This window comes from Salmo salar, chromosome 10 (genome assembly GCF_965601325.2).
Source record: "Salmo salar chromosome 10, fSalSal1, whole genome shotgun sequence".
NCBI classification, from domain to species: Eukaryota; Metazoa; Chordata; class Actinopteri; order Salmoniformes; family Salmonidae; genus Salmo; species Salmo salar.
Window position 1 is genome coordinate 121,841,244 of NC_138300.1, and position 19,499 is coordinate 121,860,742.

Sequence of the window (19,499 nt, forward strand, 5' to 3'; positions counted from 1 at the left end):
AAAAAAATAAATAAAAAAATAAACAAGTTATTTTACGTGGTTATACGCAGAACAGATGTTGATTGAATGAGTATTTTTATTCTTTAAAAATGTATTCCTCTTTTAATGAGTTCACACACACACGGGAACAATAAAGTGATTAAATCAACAAATCTATTCAAAAAAAAAAAATAACAAAAAAAAAAAATTGTCTGCAGAACACAAGCCATAAATAGGCTTATGCTCATATTGCCAATCCTGCCGATGTAAAAGCTTAAATAATCCGAGATCTATTGAATGCATTATGCAGCTGGTATAAAAATCACACACACACACACACACACACACACACACACACACACACACACACACACACGCGCTCTGTTCCACTACCCATAAACCAAATAAGGCGAGAAACTGAGGTGTCAAACTGCATTAATGACCAATAAAACAGTGTTTGCTGTTGGTTAAGTCAGCTATTTAGAGTTAAATACTCGGAGAAAGGGATTTCCACTGATTGTTGACAGCACCACGTTCCTGTTAATTAAAGTTGTCCAATAAGAAACTATACTTTTCTGAAACGCACAGCTTTTGAAAACGTTTTTTGCTACGCTGTTTCCTAATGAACAAGACCCAGGTTTAGTATTTCACTCAGTTAACTTTCGTTACTGCAAAATACAATCAAATGTATTTATAAAGCCCTTCTTACATCAGCTGATGTCACAAAGTGCTGTACAGAAACCCAGCCTAAAACCCCAAACAGCAAGCAATGCAGCACGGTGGCTAGGAAAAACTCCCTAGAAAGGCCAGAACCTAGGAAGCAATGCAGGTGTAGAAACAGGACCAACACTATACATTTCTTCTAACAGATCTGTCATTGCTGTTTCCAAGTTGCCCATGACCCTCATTAGTTGTCATTGATTGAACTAGGTGCTTGTGATATGGGCTAAATGTGTTTCACAGTAAGGTGGTATTTAACAGTATTTTTACATTGATGAGTGTTAAAATTTGACAATTTTAGTCAAGTTTTAGGTCAGTAATTTTAGTCACAGTTCATTTGCCTCCGTTCATTGTTAAGAGAGACCCAAACGGTTCTTCGTTAAAAAAATAAAATATATTGCTAATATCTAATGTTAAGCCTAAAAATAAGGCACCTTACCGCTATGTCAGATGTTGAAATATGCGATTCAAAACAAAAACTGTGACCAAATAATTAGATTTGCTTGGACCAGAATTATATGCTCTCCCCACTATTCTCTGTTTCTGCAGTGAGGATTCACCATCTTCACAGAATGATTTTGTAACTTTCCTACAGATAAAATCGTTGAGCGAGCCAAATTAAATGGCTCCCAGCAAGCCATCATCATTCACTGACTTCAACCAGATAGACACAGACACATACACACATACATACGTATATACACACACACACACACACACACACACACATACATACATACGTATATACACACACACACATACATACATACATACATACATACGTATATACACACACACACACACACACACACATACATACATACGTATATACACACACACACACACACACACACACACACACACACACGGGAGAGTGTTTAGCTTTTTTCGTGCCCTGATGGCATTTGTGTTGCTCACTGAAACCTGATTAGCGAGCTGCAGGGCTCTTACAGATACACAATAATGGGTCGTTCCACCTAAATAGGATTTAACACCCACCACCTCAGATTGTTCTGAAATCATTTCTGTAGCTGGAAACAGATAAGATTAGCATTCCTGCAACATCATTTGATTGAAATATAAATTTGATGTCTGAGAAATTAAGCTAATTGATTCCACCCAAATTAGCCATTTAAAATTCATATAATATTCAATAAATACAGTACATTAAATCTTGTTTGGACCCAAAACAATTCTTAAAAATAAAAAATGAGTTAGACATGAAGATTCCAAAGAAATTGTCAAAAACCCACCCATTGACCCACCACACAAATCCCAACCCAACAACGAGTATCAGTTCTCTCTGTTTGACAAGTAGTGTGGAGTTGCGGCTTGGAGTATTGTTTCTTCATCCTATGTAATGCATTCTCCATAAAAATTTGGTGATTTTATTTTACCCCAGTTCAAAAGAAAATTTCTAATTGAAGTTGTTAGGGTTATGTCCCATCCTACAACCTGATATTACCAGGTTCTGATCACTAAATTGTGCTGTTCCTGCTATTAGGTGGTAAAGTATGGCCTTATTTATATTACAGCATATTGGACGACTGTCATTCATATTCCATTCAACCAGTTCAATGTAACGTCGATAGGTTCTCATTCATCCAGTTCATTATGGGGTATTGTGTGACCCCCAAAAAAATCTAAAATTCAAGAAATATTAAATTCTGTCTGTAATGCAGTACAATGTGGAAAGTCAAAGGGTTAAATACTTTGTGAAGGCACTTTACTTAACAGTGACAGGCCATCACCCCAGAGTGGGAAACCACAAGTACTGTTGCTACAGTATCCTTTATGAGGCACACAAGTGCACATATTTTTATAGCAAAAAGGCTATACCATATCTGAGACATGTTTTACATATTGGAATTCACACACACTGCACTTTTTATTTTATTGTTGTTGAGTAATGGTGTTCTCATTTAAGACAATACAAAGTGTTGTTATTCATTTACATTTAAGTCATTTAGCAGACGCGCTTATCGAGAGCGACTTACAGTAGTGAATGCATACATTTCATACATTTTTTTTTCTTCCATACTGGTCCCCCATGGGAATCGAACCCACAACCCTGGCGTTGCAAACACCATGCTCTACCAACTGAGCCACACGGGACCACATATTCCTGGTGTTCTCATTTAAGACAATACAAAGTGTTGTTATTCCTGATAGTGATCTCACCAGGCATTACATGACTAATGATCATGAAGTCCAGTGGCGGTCAGTGCCGTTTAAGATGAGGGAGGACTATCTTTTTCTTTTGGAGAAGGGCCTTATTTCTATTACAGCATATTGGATGTCTGTCATTCATATTCACCCAGTTCAATGTAACATCGATAGGTTTAGGATACTGTCCTTCATATTCACCCAGTTCAATGTAACAGTGATGGGTTTAGGATACTGTCATTCATATTCACCCAGTTCAATGTAACAGTGATGGGTTTAGGATACTGTCATTCATATTCACCCAGTTCAATGTAACATCGATAGGTTTAGGATACTACATGATACTCTAAATGTTCCCCTGTACCCATCATGAGGTTGCTACAACCTAACCTATGAATGAAAGTTTACAACGTAGGTGCACACAGGTAGAGAGGAATTAAAACAATCAAGATGATTGAGTGACACATTCAATACCGCCTTGCACTCTTCCCCACATTTAGTAGGTTGTAATCCTTAGTCTAACATTAGCAAATTAGTGTTTCTGTTGGACAAATTCAGGTATGTTTATCCCCATTTCGGCCCGTTTGCTTCCGTTTAAGAAAAGTTCAACAGAATTGGCGATATGAATACACCCCTGAACACAGATCACGTTGCTCGTAATATGTAACACGTACACACACAGTGCATTCAGAAAGTATTCAGACCCCTTGACTTTCCACATATTGTTACGTTACAGCCATAAACTAAAATGGATTAAATTGTTTATTTTCCTCACTCAATCTACACACAACGATTGCATCGCCTGGTTCAACAACTATTTCTCAGATAGAGTTCAGTGTGTCAAATCGGAGGGCCTGTTGTCCGGACCTCTGGCAGTCTCTATGGGGGTGCCACAGGGTTCAATTCTGTATACATCAATGATGTCGCTCTTGCTGCTGGTGAGTCTGATCCACCTCCACGCAGACGACACCATTCTGTATACTTCTGTCCCTTCTTTGGACACTTAACAACCCTCCAGACGAGCTTCAATGCCATTCAACTCTCCTTCCGTGGCCTCCAACTGCTCCTAAATACAAGTAAAACTAAATGCATGCTCTTCAACCGATCGCTGCCTGCACCTGCCCGCCTGTCCTGCATCACTACTTTGGATGGTTCTGACTTACAATATGTGGACAACTACAAATACCTAGGTGTCTGGTTAGACTGTAAACTCTCCTTCCAGACTCACATCAATCATCTCCAATCCAAAGTTAAATCTAGAATTGGCTTCCTATTTCGCAACAAAGCATCCTTCACTCATGCTGCCAAACATACCCTCGTAAAACTGACCATCCTACCGATCCTCGACTTTGGCGATGTCATTTACAAAATATCCTCCAATACCCTACTCAACAAACTGGATGCAGTCTATCACAGTGCCATCCATTTTGTCACCAAAGCCCCATACACTACCCACCACTGCGACCTGCACGTTCTCGTTGGCTGGCCCTCGCTTCATAATCGTCGCCAAACCCACTGGCTCCAGGTCATCTACAAGACCCTGCTAGGTAAAGTCCCCCCTTATCTCCGCTCACTGGTCACCATAGCAGCACCCACCTGTAGCACGCGCTCCAGCAGGTATATCTCTCTGGTCACCCCCAAAGCCAATTCCTCCTTTGGTCGTCTCTCTTTCCAGTTCTCTGCTGCCAATCACTGGCACAAACTACAAAAATCTCTGAAACTGGAAACACTTATCTCCCTCACTAGCTTTAAGCACCAGCTGTCAGAGCAGCTCACAGATCACTGCACCTGTACATAGCCCATCTATAATTTAGCCCAAACAACTACCTATTCCCCTACTGTATTTATTTATTTGATTTACTTTGCACCCCGTTATCTCCATTTCTACTTTGCACTTTCTTCGACTACAAATCCACCATTCCAGTGTTTTACTTGCTATATTGTATTTACTTCGCCACCGTGGACTTTTTTTGCCTTTACCTTCCTTATCTCACATCATTTGCTCACATTGTATATAGACTTATTTTTCTACTGTATTATTGACTGTATGTTTGTTTTACTCCATGTGTAACTCTGTGTTGTTGTATGTTGTCGAACTGCTTTGCTTTCTCTTGGCCAGGTCGCAATTGTAAATAAGAACTTGTTCTCAACTTGCCTACCTGGTTAAATAAAGGACTTGTTCTCAACTTGCCTACCTGGTTAAATAAAGGTGAAATAAATAAATAAAATACCCCATATCAAAACAAAAACGGTTTAAGATGTTTGCTAATGTATTAAAAACAATGAAATATCAAATTTACTTAAGTATTCAGACCCTTTACTCAGTACTTTGTTGAAGCACCTTTGGCAGCGATTACAGACTTGAGTCTTTTGGGTATGATGCTACAAGCTTGTCACACCTGTATTTGGGGAGTTTCTCACATTCTTCTCTGCAGATCCTCTCAAGCTGTCAGATTGGATGGGGAGCGGCGCAGCACAGCTATTTTCAGGTCTCTCCAGAGATGTTCAATCGGGTTCAAGTCAGGGCTCTGGCTGGGCCAATCAAGAACAAAATCAGAGACTTGTCCCGAAGCCACTCCAGCGTTGTCTTGGCTGTGTGCTTAGGGTCGTTGTCCTGTTGGAAGTTGAACCTTCGCCCCAGTCTGAGGTCCTGAGCGCTCTGGAGCAGGTTTTCATCAAGGATCTCTCTGTACTTTGCTCCGTTCACCTTTCCCTCAATCCTGACTAGTTTTGCTCTGACATGCACTGTCAACTGTGGGGCCTTATATAGACAGGTGTGTGCCTTTCCAAATCATGTCCAATCAATAGAATTTACCACAGGTGGACTCCAATCAAGTTGTAGAAACATCTCAAGGAAGATCAATGGAAACAGGATGCACCTGATCTCAATTTCGAGTTTCATAGCAAAGGGTCTGAATACTTATTTACATAAGTATTTTTTTTTTTTAATACACACATTTGCAAAAAAAAAACCATCTAAAAACTTATGTTCACTTTGTCATTATGGGGTATTATGTGTAGATGAGGAAATTGTTTGTCCATTTTAGAATAAGGCTGTAACATAACAAAATGTCAGGTGGTCTGAATACACTGTACATTCATACATTCCCTTTATCTACGCTTGATAGAGATTTCCTGGGTTTTGAAAGAAAAGCACTTTTTTTGTCCATGAAAATAACTTCACATTTATCAGAAATACAGTGTAGACATTGTTAATGTTGTAAATGACCATTGTATCTGGAAATTGCTTTATTTTTTTAATGGAATATCTACATAGGCGTACAGAGGCCCATTATCAGCAACCATCACTCCTGTGTTCCAATGGCACGTTGTGTTAGCTCATCCAAGTTTATCATTTTAAAAAGGCAAACACAACGTGCCATTGGAACACAGGAGTGATGGTTGCTGATAATGGGCCTCTGTACGCCCATGTAGATATTCCATTAAAAAAATAAAGCAATTTCCAGATACAATGGCCATTTACAACATTAACAATGTCTACACTGTATTTCTGATGAATGTGAAGTTATTTTCATGGACCAAAAAAATAATAATTTTCAAAACAAGTACATTTCTAAGTGACCCCAAACGTTAACAGTAGTGTATAGAATTTTTTTTTTTTTAAAAAAGAAAAAAAAATAGAAATTGATATAGATATATAAAAGCAAAGGGGAGACCAACTCCATATTAATGCACATGATTTCTGAATGAGATGTTCGACAGGCATCATGTAGTGCATTTTCATAACTGATAAAATAATTCAGTCTGCTATAACCTATAGATGATATTCTTCCCATATGAACATTTATTTTAGTCCATATAAAAGAGCAGCTATAAATGTTGTAATGGAAAGTAGCAAACAGAAACATTGTTACAAATTCTTTAATAAAAGACTGAGAAACAAAAAGGCAATAGGGAACAGGGGGATACCTAGTCAGTTGTACAGGGAAAGGGGGGGATACCTAGTCAGTTGTATAGGGAAAGGGGGGGATACCTAGTCAGTTGTATAGGGAAAGGGGGGATACCTAGTCAGTTGTATAGGGAAAGGAGGGGGATACCTAGTCAGTTGTACAGGGAAAGGGGGGATACCTAGTCAGTTGTATAGGGAAAGGAGGGGATACCTAGTCAGTTGTACAGGGAAAGGGGGGATACCTAGTCAGTTGTATAGGGAAAGGAGGGGATACCTAGTCAGTTGTACAGGGAAAGGGGGGATACCTAGTCAGTTGTATAGGGAAAGGGGGATACCTAGCCAGTTGTACAGGGAAAGGGGGGATACCTAGTCAGTTGTATAGGGAAAGGGGGATACCTAGTCAGTTGTACAGGGAAAGGGGGGATACCTAGTCAGTTGTACAGGGAAAGGGGGATACCTAGTCAGTTGTATAGGGAAAGGGGGATACCTAGTCAGTTGTATAGGGAAAGGGGGATACCTAGTCAGTTGTACAGGGAAAGGGGGATACCTAGTCAGTTGTATAGGGAAAGGGGGGATACCTAGTCAGTTGTACAGGGAAAGGGGGGATACCTAGTCAGTTGTACAGGGAAAGGGGGATACCTAGTCAGTTGTACAGGTAAAGGGGGGATACCTAGTCAGTTGTACAGGGAAAGGGGGGATACCTAGTCAGTTGTACAGGGAAAGGGGGATACCTAGTCAGTTGTATAGGGAAAGGGGGATACCTAGTCAGTTGTACAGGGAAAGAGGGGGATACCTAGTCAGTTGTATAGGGAAAGGGGGGATACCTAGTCAGTTGTACAGGGAAAGAGGGGGATACCTAGTCAGTTGTACAGGGAAAGAGGGGGATACCTAGTCAGTTGTATAGGGAAAGGGGGGATACCTAGTCAGTTGTACAGGGAAAGAGGGGGGGAGATACCTAGTCAGTTGTATAGGGAAAGAGGGGGGGAGATACCTAGTCAGTTGTATAGGGAAAGAGGGGGGGAGATACCTAGCCAGTTGTACAGGGAAAGAGGGGGGGAGATACCTAGCCAGTTGTACAGGGAAAGAGGGGGGGAGATACCTAGCCAGTTGTACAGGGAAAGAGGGGGGGAGATACCTAGCCAGTTGTACAGGGAAAGGGGGGGGGGGGGAGATACCTAGTCAGTTGTACAGGGAAAGGGGGGATACCTAGTCAGTTGTACAGGGAAAGAGGGGGATACCTAGTCAGTTGTATAGGGAAAGGGGGGATACCTAGTCAGTTGTACAGGGAAAGGGGGGATACCTAGTCAGTTGTACAGGGAAAGGGGGGATACCTAGTCAGTTGTACAGGGAAAGGGGTGATACCTAGTCAGTTGTACAGGGAAAGGGGGGGGATACCTAGTCAGTTGTACAGGGAAAGGATACCTAGTCAGTTGTATAGGGAAAGGGGGGATACCTAGCCAGTTGTATAGGGAAAGGGGGGGATACCTAGTCAGTTGTACAGGGAAAGGGGGGGATACCTAGTCAGTTGTACAGGGAAAGGGGGGGATACCTAGTCAGTTGTACAGGGAAAGGGGGATACCTAGCCAGTTGTACAGGGAAAGGTGGGATACCTAGCCAGTTGTATAGGGAAAGGGGGGATACCTAGCCAGATGTACAGGGAAAGGGGGGGGATACCTAGTCAGTTGTACAACTGAATGCCTTCAACTGATCAGGCTATACAGCTGGCTTCAGTTTCCCTGCCAAATAGGCTACAAGGAAACTCAACACATCTTGATGACAATGAGTGCGTGTCGGGGGGGGGGGGGGGGGGGTAGTTCCTTCCACAAACAGGTCCTCTACACAAAAGACACGTGAGCCTGGAAGAGCCCTGCGGCTCGTCAATCAGGTTTCTGTGAGCAACACAAAATACCATCAGGTGAGTTTACACAGCAACAAAGACCTAAACACAGTCTCCCGTGAATGTGTGCGTGTTTGACGTCAGTGAACGATAAACTGGTCTCAAAAATCAGTGAAAAAGGTTAGCCTGACGACTCACACTAAATTCCTTCCGCCGCGCTGTCCTTCGCTACATACTTCAGTCAGACTGCCATCGTTGAAGTTGTTCGTGGTGATAAAGAGCGTTGTACAAAACAGTCATCAGCAATTAGATTGATACTCTGATTGGTTGGAGACGATGATGGATTTTCACCCCCCCAGTGTGTTCTGGCTCTGACCTACACCCATCAGGCCCCTAATGTGTTGTCATTCAGTGACGGGTCGGGGAGGTACTCGGAGAAGAAACTAGAAATGTCCGTGGCCACTGCGTAGCGTTTGGCCGGAGCAAGGAGTCTGAGTAGCCAGGCAAGGAAAAAAAAAGTTACAGATGGGGCACGGCACACACACACACACCAGATAATCAATGCTGCACCACAGGCGAGTAATGCCATGTGTCCTTATCCAGTCAGACAAGAGGTAATGCTGGAACATTTTATTCACTTGAAAATTAGCAGCAGCCAGAGGTTGTCCTTTACAGATAGTTAGCATCGTCACCGTCAAAAAGGGATCGAGAATTGTTGTTTTCCTTGGAAAATAGGACTTAATAAGCAGAGGAGACAGAAAGCTATACTGAGAGGCGCTTTAGCTCAATATTAACAAATAGTGTTTAAGAAGAAAGGCCAGTACTAAAAGCTGAAACATGGAAACGTGATATCAATGTCTCCCTCATTGAACGCAAGTCTAAGAAGCAGGTCTGTTCTATGTGTGTTATTTCTATGCTTCCTGCTTTTACGTTTCTTTTTTTTTGTTGTATCTTTTACTTTCGGTTTTCTACACCAGCTTCAAAACAAGCTGAAAGTAAAATCATTTTTGGTTAAGGTAAATACAGTATTTCACACAGCTGTTTAGACGGTACAATGGTTCTCTAAACTATACTCGCTTTGTTTTGTCACATAAACTGAAATTAGCAACCAGGAAATGGAGTGATGTTGTTGTTGTTGTTGCATAGTGCCCCTTTAAAAAAGGTTATGGGTGAAAGAGGTGGGGCTGACATTCATGATTTATTTGAATAGAGATAGATGAAAGCACATTGAATGTGTTGCATCACAATGTGTGTGTAAAGCTTGAGATTTGTGTTGATAACCAACCCGTCTTCCTAGATGTCAGGATCAAACAATCTTGATCTCTACACACTAAACACACAGCATTTCAACAAGGGCTCTACGCTTTAGGAGAACAATAAAAAATATATATATAAAAGCTAGAATCCTTCATTTTTCTAAGTGTTATTAAAATTCCAGGTGGCACAGTAACATATCCAAGCGCATATGTGAGTAAAAAGGCCTGCACTGTAGAGCCCTGATTTTACCTACTTAGTGTCAATCTGACGGCGCCTGTGGTTAGCAGGGTTGTCTCCGTTGTGTTTTAAAGCCCGAAGCCTTTTTTTTTGTAACCACGAGGGTTTGAATAATTTGTCCCAGCAGGTGGTCTGGTTGTTCGCCCATACATTAGCATGCATCTGCATTCGTCTAGTCACACTGTCACTCAAGCAGAAGCCGTTCAAAATATATTCTGAATTTGTTACTTAGAAACAATAACAGGTTATATAATAGACGAGTAACTTATTGCTCGTCTCAAAACAGACACACCCTTTAAAAAAGGCAGAATGAACAATGGTGTCGATAACGTCCATGAATATAGTTTGTAGCTAACATATTTACCTGACGTTGTCTTGAATAACTAACATTGGATGTCCTGTAGGTTAAAGCAACGGATGAACACATCACCAACATGTAACACTGTTTTTAACACTGCACCCGCAGAAATAAAAATAACACTGAAATTCTAGCCCTGCTGTTATGATTGAGTTGGTCAGTCAGGACTTGTTTTTTGGGGGGGTTTTTGCACAAAAACAAAAGTAAGCACTTTGGCAGACTGGCAGCAGACATTAGTGACGACTTATGTCTGAAAGGCTGTGTTTGTACTTGTCCGTCGGTACATTGCTTGGCAGTTTAGCAGTTGGCTTTCACATCAGGATTGAGTCATCAGGCATCAGATCAACACCCTACGCCTGCATACCAGGGGAGAGTGACGACAGGATGCCAACTGTGCCCCTTGGCCTGACCATGGTTGTAAGTCCAGCCTGTGTGTATTCCACCACTACTCTAGTGGTCAGCGTGTGCACACAGGGAAGGGTCATGTTCAAACAGGAGAACAACAGACTGAAGAAGGGAGAGGCTACCTGGACTTGTTGGATTGTGATAATTGTGATAAATATTGAATATTTAACACTAGAACTGCTGGGCCTCGTGCAACCCCTCCCCCTTTCAAACTACCACAACATTCTAAACAGTGTAATTTATACATTTCATATATGCTAAAAATAGCAAAAATAATCATTTGGTTGCGTTTATGAAAGTCTTGGGTAACAGAAAATGATTATTTAAAATAACAAAAGCATTTATTACTTTGTTACTGCAGGCTATATGTAAACCTTAAAAAAAAAAACACTAATTAAAATGTTCAATCATTATTTGTTGAGTGCCTTTGTAACAACTATGAAACAGAAAGCATGTGGTGTTGGAACACGGTAAGAGCTTTTTATTGATGGAGTCTATTAAAATGCAACATGTTTCAAGTTAAACTGTAGTTAGTTCGTATCCTGTTTAGTGAATGATTACTGTAAGTATTAAATGGACTTTAGGTCATGAAACTGTGTGTATACTAATTTAGAAAGCATGACCTAATCAGAGAAGAGGAAATTCAAAGGGGGGGGGGGGGGTCAAGATGGAGGAGAGGAGGCGGGAGAGGAGGAGGAGGAAGAGGGGAGATGGGAGTTGGGTGAGCTGTGCCACTGAGGGAGTTGGGTGAGCTGTGCCACTGAGGGAGTTGGGTGAGCTGTGCCACTGAGGGAGTTGGGTGAGCTGTGCCACTGAGGGAGTTGGGTGAGCTGTGCCACTGAGGGAGTTGGGTGAGCTGTGCCACTGAGGGAGTTGGGTGAGCTGTGCCACTGAGGGGGGAGTCCACACCAAGGACGATCACTACAAGATCATCCGAATTCAAGTGAACAGGAGCGTTCACACGACAAACGTTAACTACCGAGAGAAATGGGTAAGGAGCGCTATTGTTTGGATCACCTTAAAAAAGCCATTTTATCCCTGACCCTCCCGCGATAAAAAAAAACCTACTTTGACAACCGGTCAAAAACTGCATTCCATTGAAGCATTCTTGGTTCTAGATGCGCAAGGCTGCTTGAAGAGGAGAGGCAGAGCACACAGTAAGCTGAATAACTGGTGGCCACATTGGTCTAATTATCAGACGATTTGGGAGAATAATGATCCACGACAAAACAGCGCACATCAGTATGATAAAAGGAAGTATTTTTTCTAATGGTTGTATAAGCTTCTAACACATCTCCTCTTTGCCCAATTACACACCAGACCTCTCCACTGCCCATCAGCTTCAGCCATTCCTCTTTGCCCAATTACACACCAGACCTCTCCACTACCCATCAGCCATTCCTCTTTGGATTCCCAGGAAAAATCTTAAACTACAATAACAGGAGCATTTGAGCGGTTATTCAAACTAGCCTACGTCACTGCAGGTTACAGCCGTAAAACAATGAACCGTGTACTCACTTGAAAAGAGATGAGCACAATGAGAACAAAAAATAAAAAAAATACAAACCGAATTGACACCTATGAGAAAACATTGTTTTTTTACTATGACAAATGAACACACCCCAAAATAGGTCTGTGTTAGCATGTCAGTAACAGGCCTACCGCAGACAGGATGTACTGATCAGATGGTTTGACATGCCGTAGAACTATAAAAACAATACACGTTCCTCTAGCGTGGCAGCTTGCTAACGCTTTTATATAGTCATGTAAAACGTATCATAATAATTATCCGTTATCATCCGTGGTCGTGGACCGGCCCCTGAGCACCGTTTGACACTAGTCTCCAACATCTATCTGTCTGTAGCTGAAAAATGATTCATATTCCTGAAAGAACCAGGGCAAGAAAGAGAAGAGATGTATTGAACCTGGCACATTGGAGGTGGACCATGATGTTGTGTTGTTCAGCAGCTCCCCTGATCTTTACTGCCTACAGCATAAAAAAAAAAAAGATGTGACGCACGCAAAACACACAGGAGGAATCTAGTCATTATTATGCCTGCCTGCCTGCCTGCCTGCCTGCCTGCCTGCCTGCCTGCCTGCCTGCCTGCCTGCAGGGGTGCGTTTTGATACACAGAAGGAATGTAGCTCATTATCCTCAATTGCTCCGGAAACCCTCCAGGAGACAACACTCAGGCAGAAAGGTTTAACATTTTTTTTACATTTTAAACCTAATTCGCATCACAAAACACCCATAACCAAGATGAATGTGACACAGTGTGCTTTCAACATGACAACAAGAGAAAGCCCATTAACTCCACTTCTACAGGTTTCCTTCCTAGTCCCCCACTAGGGGCCCTAGTCCCCCACTAGGGTTCCCCACTAGGGGCCCTAGTCCCCCACTAGGGTTCCCCACTAGGGGCCCTAGTCCCAGCCCTAGTCCCCCAATAGGGGTCCTACAGGTTCCTACTAGGACTAGATCTAGGGGTCCTATGAAATAAATCACTAGTTCTATGATAAAAACGTATCTGAATTGACCTACAAAAACATTTTGGGAACCCCCTGACTTAAAAATGGTCTGTTCCAACAGCCTGTGGTCCGACCCATCAGTGTCTCTCTGGTGGAGAGATACACAGGAAAAGGGAAGTGACGACAGTAGAAAACAGTGTCTCTCTGGTGGAGAGATACACAGGAAACGGGAAGTGACGACAGTAGAAAACAGTTGCGTTGTGATACGTTTGCAAACTTCCCGGTGTGTCAATGTCTTAATAATAATAATAAACACACAGTAACAGGTCGACCAACAAGCCATCCTCCAACCTGTGTGTAATAACACACAGTAACAGGTCGACCAACAAGCCATCCTCCAACCTGTGTGTAATAACACACAGTAACAGGTCGACCAACAAGCCATCCTCCAACCTGTGTGTAATAACACACAGTAACAGGTCGACCAACAAGCCATCCTCCTACCTGTGTGTAATAACACACAGTAACAGGTCGATCAACAAGCCATCCTCCTACCTGTGTGTAATAACACACAGTAACAGGTCGACCAACAAGCCATCCTCCTACCTGTGTGTAATAACACACAGTAACAGGTCGATCAACAAGCCATCCTCCTACCTGTGTTTAATAAAACACACAGTAACAGGTCGATCAACAAGCCATTATGGTTCAACAAGCAGGCCCTCAGACGTAGGATCCAAGGCAGTATAGTGTCAGACGTACAGTAGTGCCCTAGTGAGAGAGACCTGAAAGAGGGCTTTTGTCCAAGTGGTGACAGGAAATGTGACACCAATAACATAAAATAATGTTGCCTGTGCAGCGCGCACACACACACACACACCTAATCCACTTCCCACCCCCCTATTCCACTCCCACCACACACACCCACTCCCCTAATCCACACCCACCCCCCTAATCCACACCCACCCCCCTAATCCGCTCCCCCAACAGCGAGTCAGCCTCAAGGCCCACCAGAACTGGCCAATGCTCATTTCAATGAGCTTGTAAATAAAATAATTATTGAGTAACTTCACATGCTGCACTGACCTGTACTGTACAATACTGGCTAATAATATAGTGAAGAACAAGAGAACTGAAGAAGAGAGCAGTGATTGACTGTACTGGCTAGTCAGAGCAGCTCACTGCACCTGTACATAGCGCATCTGTAAATAGCCCATCTATCTACCTACCTCATCCTGTATTTATTTATCTTGCTCTTTTGCACCCCAGTATCTCTACTTGCACATTCTACCATTCCAGTGTTTAATTGCTATATTGTAATTACTTTGCCACCATGGCCTATTTATTGCCTTACCTCCCTTATCTCACCTCATTTGCACACACTGTATATAGACTTTTCTACTGTATTATTGATTGTATGTTTTGTTTATTCCATGTGTAACTCTGTTGTTCTTGTCTGTGTTGAACTGCTTTGCTTTATCGTGGCCAAGTCGCAATTGTAAATGAGAACTTGTTCTCAACTAGCCTACCTGGTTAAATAAAGGTGAAATAAATAAAATAAAAGAGTAGAATCGAAGTGTGACTTACTGACAGAAATGTATGGACGTTCCAGCCACTGAATCTCAACTATTGATACCACACAGTACTGGATACTGAGGCTCGAGATGGAGATGTGCGAGAGAGAGTGAGAGGAATCTGGAGGGTCTGGGAGTGGGTTCCACACCTAGCTCCTAACCCAGCATGCAATGCCCTTCTCTGGACAGATATCCTGCCGTAATGGTACCCTGCAGAACTCACCTGTGGTGGAGAAAGAGTGTCAGTATAGTTTTTCAGGTTTTTTTTTCAGTGTTTGGACAATCACTGTCTGACAGGAAGACCTGAAGTAACTAAAATGCTCCATTTAAATAACTTTTTTAAAATAAATAAATACAAATAACAGGTGACTGACAGCTTCTGGAATGTCACATAACAATTTGCAGAGCTGGAATTTTAGTTACCTCACATTCTTGTTGTGAGGCAACATGCGTTTTAGTGGCCATGTGAATGACAAGACAAGCATTCATGAAGCGCTAAGTAAAAAAAATGCTGTCTATGTTTGACTGACTAGATGAACTCCTTTCCAACAGGATTCAGGAGTCAATCTTTAAAAAAAAATAAGTTTCATGCCTCACATCCACAAGTGAAAAAAGCAGCTGGGAATGTGTTGGAGAAAATAAACCAACACTAAGCACAGCCATCACAGCATGACAGGGAAAAAAAACCCTGAGAGATTACTGACAACAAAGCCTGACATTTCAGCCTGTCACACAGTGTGTGTGCGTGTGCCACTGGCATTTCTGGCCGCTTTCAGCCTACACCTGGAACATTGTGACAGGAATTTGCCCTGCCCACTCAATGTTGTCTCTGTACACTTAAACCCTGCACTCTCATACTGTAGCTCTCTCTTCCTTCTGCGCACCAGCAACATAACGGTTGTTCGGTCACTGCTTCACCGATGTTACAGGTGTGTGTGTGGTGTGTGTGTGTGTGTGTGTGTGTGGTCTAATAGCAATGCAAAAAAGATACCGTCAAAAAGCAGACAGGACTTGTCCAGTCAAAGGTATTACCGTGGGGGGGGGGGGCGAGTTAGGGTTACAAACCCAATAAATATTTGTGAAAAGCAAGACGCTCTTACCCATTGGACGTCAATGGAGACATCTGGGTTGTGAGCACACACACCCACACCCAGGGTCCACATTACTGATCCCTGGTTAACCTGCTGACAACAGACACTGAAGAAATGAAAGATGAATACCAGGAAGGAAAAAAGCTCTCTCCTCCCCCCCCCCCAATTCTCCTCTCGCTCTCTCCTAGGCTCTTAAAAGCCCAGCGCAGTCAACATCCTGTTTATTCTATGTTATCATAATGTACAATAGCTACTGAAACTAACACTGTAAAAGTGTGTTATATATATATATATTTTTTTTAAATCAGTGTTATTTCCTGATAGTTGCTGGTTGGAAAATACAAAATCAACAGAAATAAAATATTAAAGAAATTGGCACATGGGCCGAATACAACTTTACCATGAAATGCTTGCTTACGAGCCCTTCCCAACGATGCAGAGTTAAAAATAGTAGTAACACAAGATGAATACAATTCAATACACAAGAATGAAGCTTGTGTAAGTCGCTCTGGATAAGAGCGTCTGCTAAATGATATATATATATTGATCGGGTACTTCCTGTATATAGCTTCACATTGATCTGGTACTTCGTGTGTGTGATATATATAACACATACACGAAGTACCCGATCAATGTGAAGCTATATACAGGAAGTACCCGATCAATGTGAAGCTATATACAGGAAGTACCCGATCAATGTGAAGCTATATACAGGAAGTACCCGATCAATGTGAAGCTATATCCAGGAAGTATCAGATCAATGTGAAGCAATATACAGGAAGTACCCGATCAATGTGAAGCTATAAACAGGAAGTACCAGATCAATGTGCTGATGTACGAGGTATTTGAGGGAGATATGGACATGAAGGCAGGGTAAAGAAACTAGGCATCAGGATAATAAAAGCAAAAATAAAGAATGTAGAATGTAGCAGCAGCATATGAAGAGTAAAAGTGTGTGTGTGCGTGCTTAGTGTATGTATGTGGGTTTTGTGTGGGAGTGTCAATGTAGTGTGAGGTGTGTGTGTATACACACATAATAAATAAATAAAAAACACACACACACACACACATATATATATAAAAACTCAGCAAAAAAAGAAAACATCCTCTCACTGTCAACTGCGTTTATTTTCAGCAAACTGAACATGTGTAAATATTTGAATGAACATAAGATTCAACAACTGAGACATAAACTGAACAAGTTCCACAGACATGTGACTAACAGAAATGGATTAATGCGTCCCTGAACAAAGTGGGGGGTCAAAATCAAAAGTCAATACAGCTGGTGGCCACACCAGATACTAAGTACTGCAGTGCATCTCCTCCTCATGGACTGCACCAGATTTGCCAGTTCTTGCTGTGAGATGTTACCCCATTCTTCCACCAAGGCACCTGCAAGTTCCCAGACATTTCTGGGGGGAATGACCCTAGCCCTCACCCTCCGATCCAACAGGTTCCAGACGTGCTCAATGGGATTGAGATCCGGGCTCTTCGCTGGCCATGGCAGAACACTGACATTCCTATCTTGCAGGAAATCGTGCACAGAACGAGCAGTATGGCTGGTGGCATTGACATGTTGGAGGGTCATGTTAGGATTAGCCTGCAGGAAGGGTACCACATGAGGGAGGAGGATGTCTTCCCTGTAACGCACAGCGTTGAGATTGCCTGCAATGACAACAAGCTCAGTCCGATGCTGCTGTGACACACCGCCCCAGACCATGACGGACCCTCCACCTCCAAATCGATCCCGCTCCAGAGTACAGGCCTCGGTGTAACGCTCATTCCTTCGACGATAAACGCGAATCCGACCATCACCCCTGGTGAGACAAAACCACGACTCGTCAGTGAAGAGCACTTTTTGCCAGTCCTGTCTGGTCCAGCGACAGGTTTGTGCCCATAGGCGACGTTGTTGCCGGTGATGTCTGGTGCGGACCTGCCTTACATAAGGCCTACAAGCCCTCAGTCTAGCCTCTCAGCCGATTGCGGACAGTCTGAGCACTGATGGAGGGATTGTGCTTTCCTGGTGTAACTCGGGCAGTTGTTGTTGCCATCCTGTACCTGTCCCGCTGGAGAGATGTTCGGATGTACCAACCCTGTGCAGGTGTTACGCGTGGTCTGCCACTGCGAGGACGATCAGCCGTCCGTCCTGCCTCCCTGTAGCGCTGTCTTAGGCGTCTCACAGTACAGACATTGCAATTTATTGCCCTGGCCACATCTGCAGTCCTCATGCCTCCTTGCAGCATGCCTAAGGCAGGTTCACGCAGATGAGCAGGGACCCTGGGCATCTTTCTTTTGGTGATTTTCAGTCAGTAGAAAAGGCCTCTTTACTGACCTAAGTTTTCATAACTGTGACCTTAATTGCCTACAGTCTGCAAGCTGTCAGTGTCTTAACGACCGTTCCACAGGTGCATGTTCATTAATTGTGTATGGTTCATTGAACAAGCATGGGGAAACAGTGTTTAAACCCTTTACAATGAAGATCTGTGAAGTTATTTGGATTTTTACTTATTATCTTTGAAAAGACAGGGTCCTGAAAAAAGGGACAATTATTGTTTTTGCTGAGTTTATATAGTCTAATGAGTGTATGTAAGGTCAGTGCAAGAGGGAGTCAATGTAGATATTAGAAGGTACCCAAACTATCAGCCGATTTTAAGGTTTTATTATTATACTATAAGCCAGACTTAGTCTGGACAGCTTCAGATGGTGCCTGCGTTTGGTGAGACTACTAGTTTGCTGGCAGCCTAGTTGGATATTACTTGGTAGGGTTATAACAGTTCACCAAACCCACAGATCTGTACGCATTGCAGTTTTTAAATGGGTCACGGTTCGGTACAGTGGGAAAATTCAATGCCAACAGTTACATTTTAGTTTATTTAAGAACATCCAACGTGTTGGTACTCCTGACTCCATCAGTGGAGTTTTTTTTTTTAAAGTTATCCTTTTTAGATAAAACAAAAAAAAACAATCATGTCACCAAATAATTGATTAAAACACTATTTTTCAATGAAGGTCTACAGTAGCCTCAACAGCACTCAACAGCCGGAGGACAGTTAGCTTCTGTCCTCCTCTGCGTACATTCACTTCACTACAATACATAGAGAGAATGACAATAGTCAAACAGTTTTGAACAAATTCATTTCTTTAAAAAAATGGAGAAGCAAGAGTCTTTTTTTTTTCAATACTTAGCTAGCAAATGCAGCTAGATAGTTTAGCCTACTCAAACAGAGGGATGCTATGCTAGCTATTACTATCCAACAACACTGGAACTCTTCCAAGTCAAGGTAAGTTTTTGGGTTGTACTAATTTATTGCCACCGGGGCCCGCCGGTATATGTGCTAAACTGCTTACTGACTATACACTAACGTTACTGCATGATTGTAGCAGGTTTACTAACGTGTTACTAGTTCTATTAGCTGTGTTGACGATGACGTTACTTCAGGTAACATGGGGACAACGATGTAGGCTGTGTGTAGCAGTTATGACATGGTTTGGGTTAGAA

General features: G+C 42.4%; 1 protein-coding gene across 4 annotated transcripts in view; it reads right to left on the reverse strand.

Moving 5' to 3' along the window:
* LOC106561729 (tumor protein p53-inducible protein 11) overlaps window positions 1-19,499 on the reverse strand; it is a 104,346-nt gene that overhangs the window by 63,356 nt on the left and 21,491 nt on the right. The window contains exon 2 of one of the 4 annotated variants that reach the window (XM_045688572.2): window positions 14,927-15,132. The exons of 2 other annotated variants lie outside the window; for them this stretch is intronic. The gene's annotated coding sequence lies outside the window, so the exon portion shown is untranslated. Of the gene's footprint in view, window positions 1-14,922; window positions 15,133-19,499 lie in introns of all 4 variants that reach the window. One more of the 4 variants, XM_045688571.2, reaches the window with a different exon arrangement.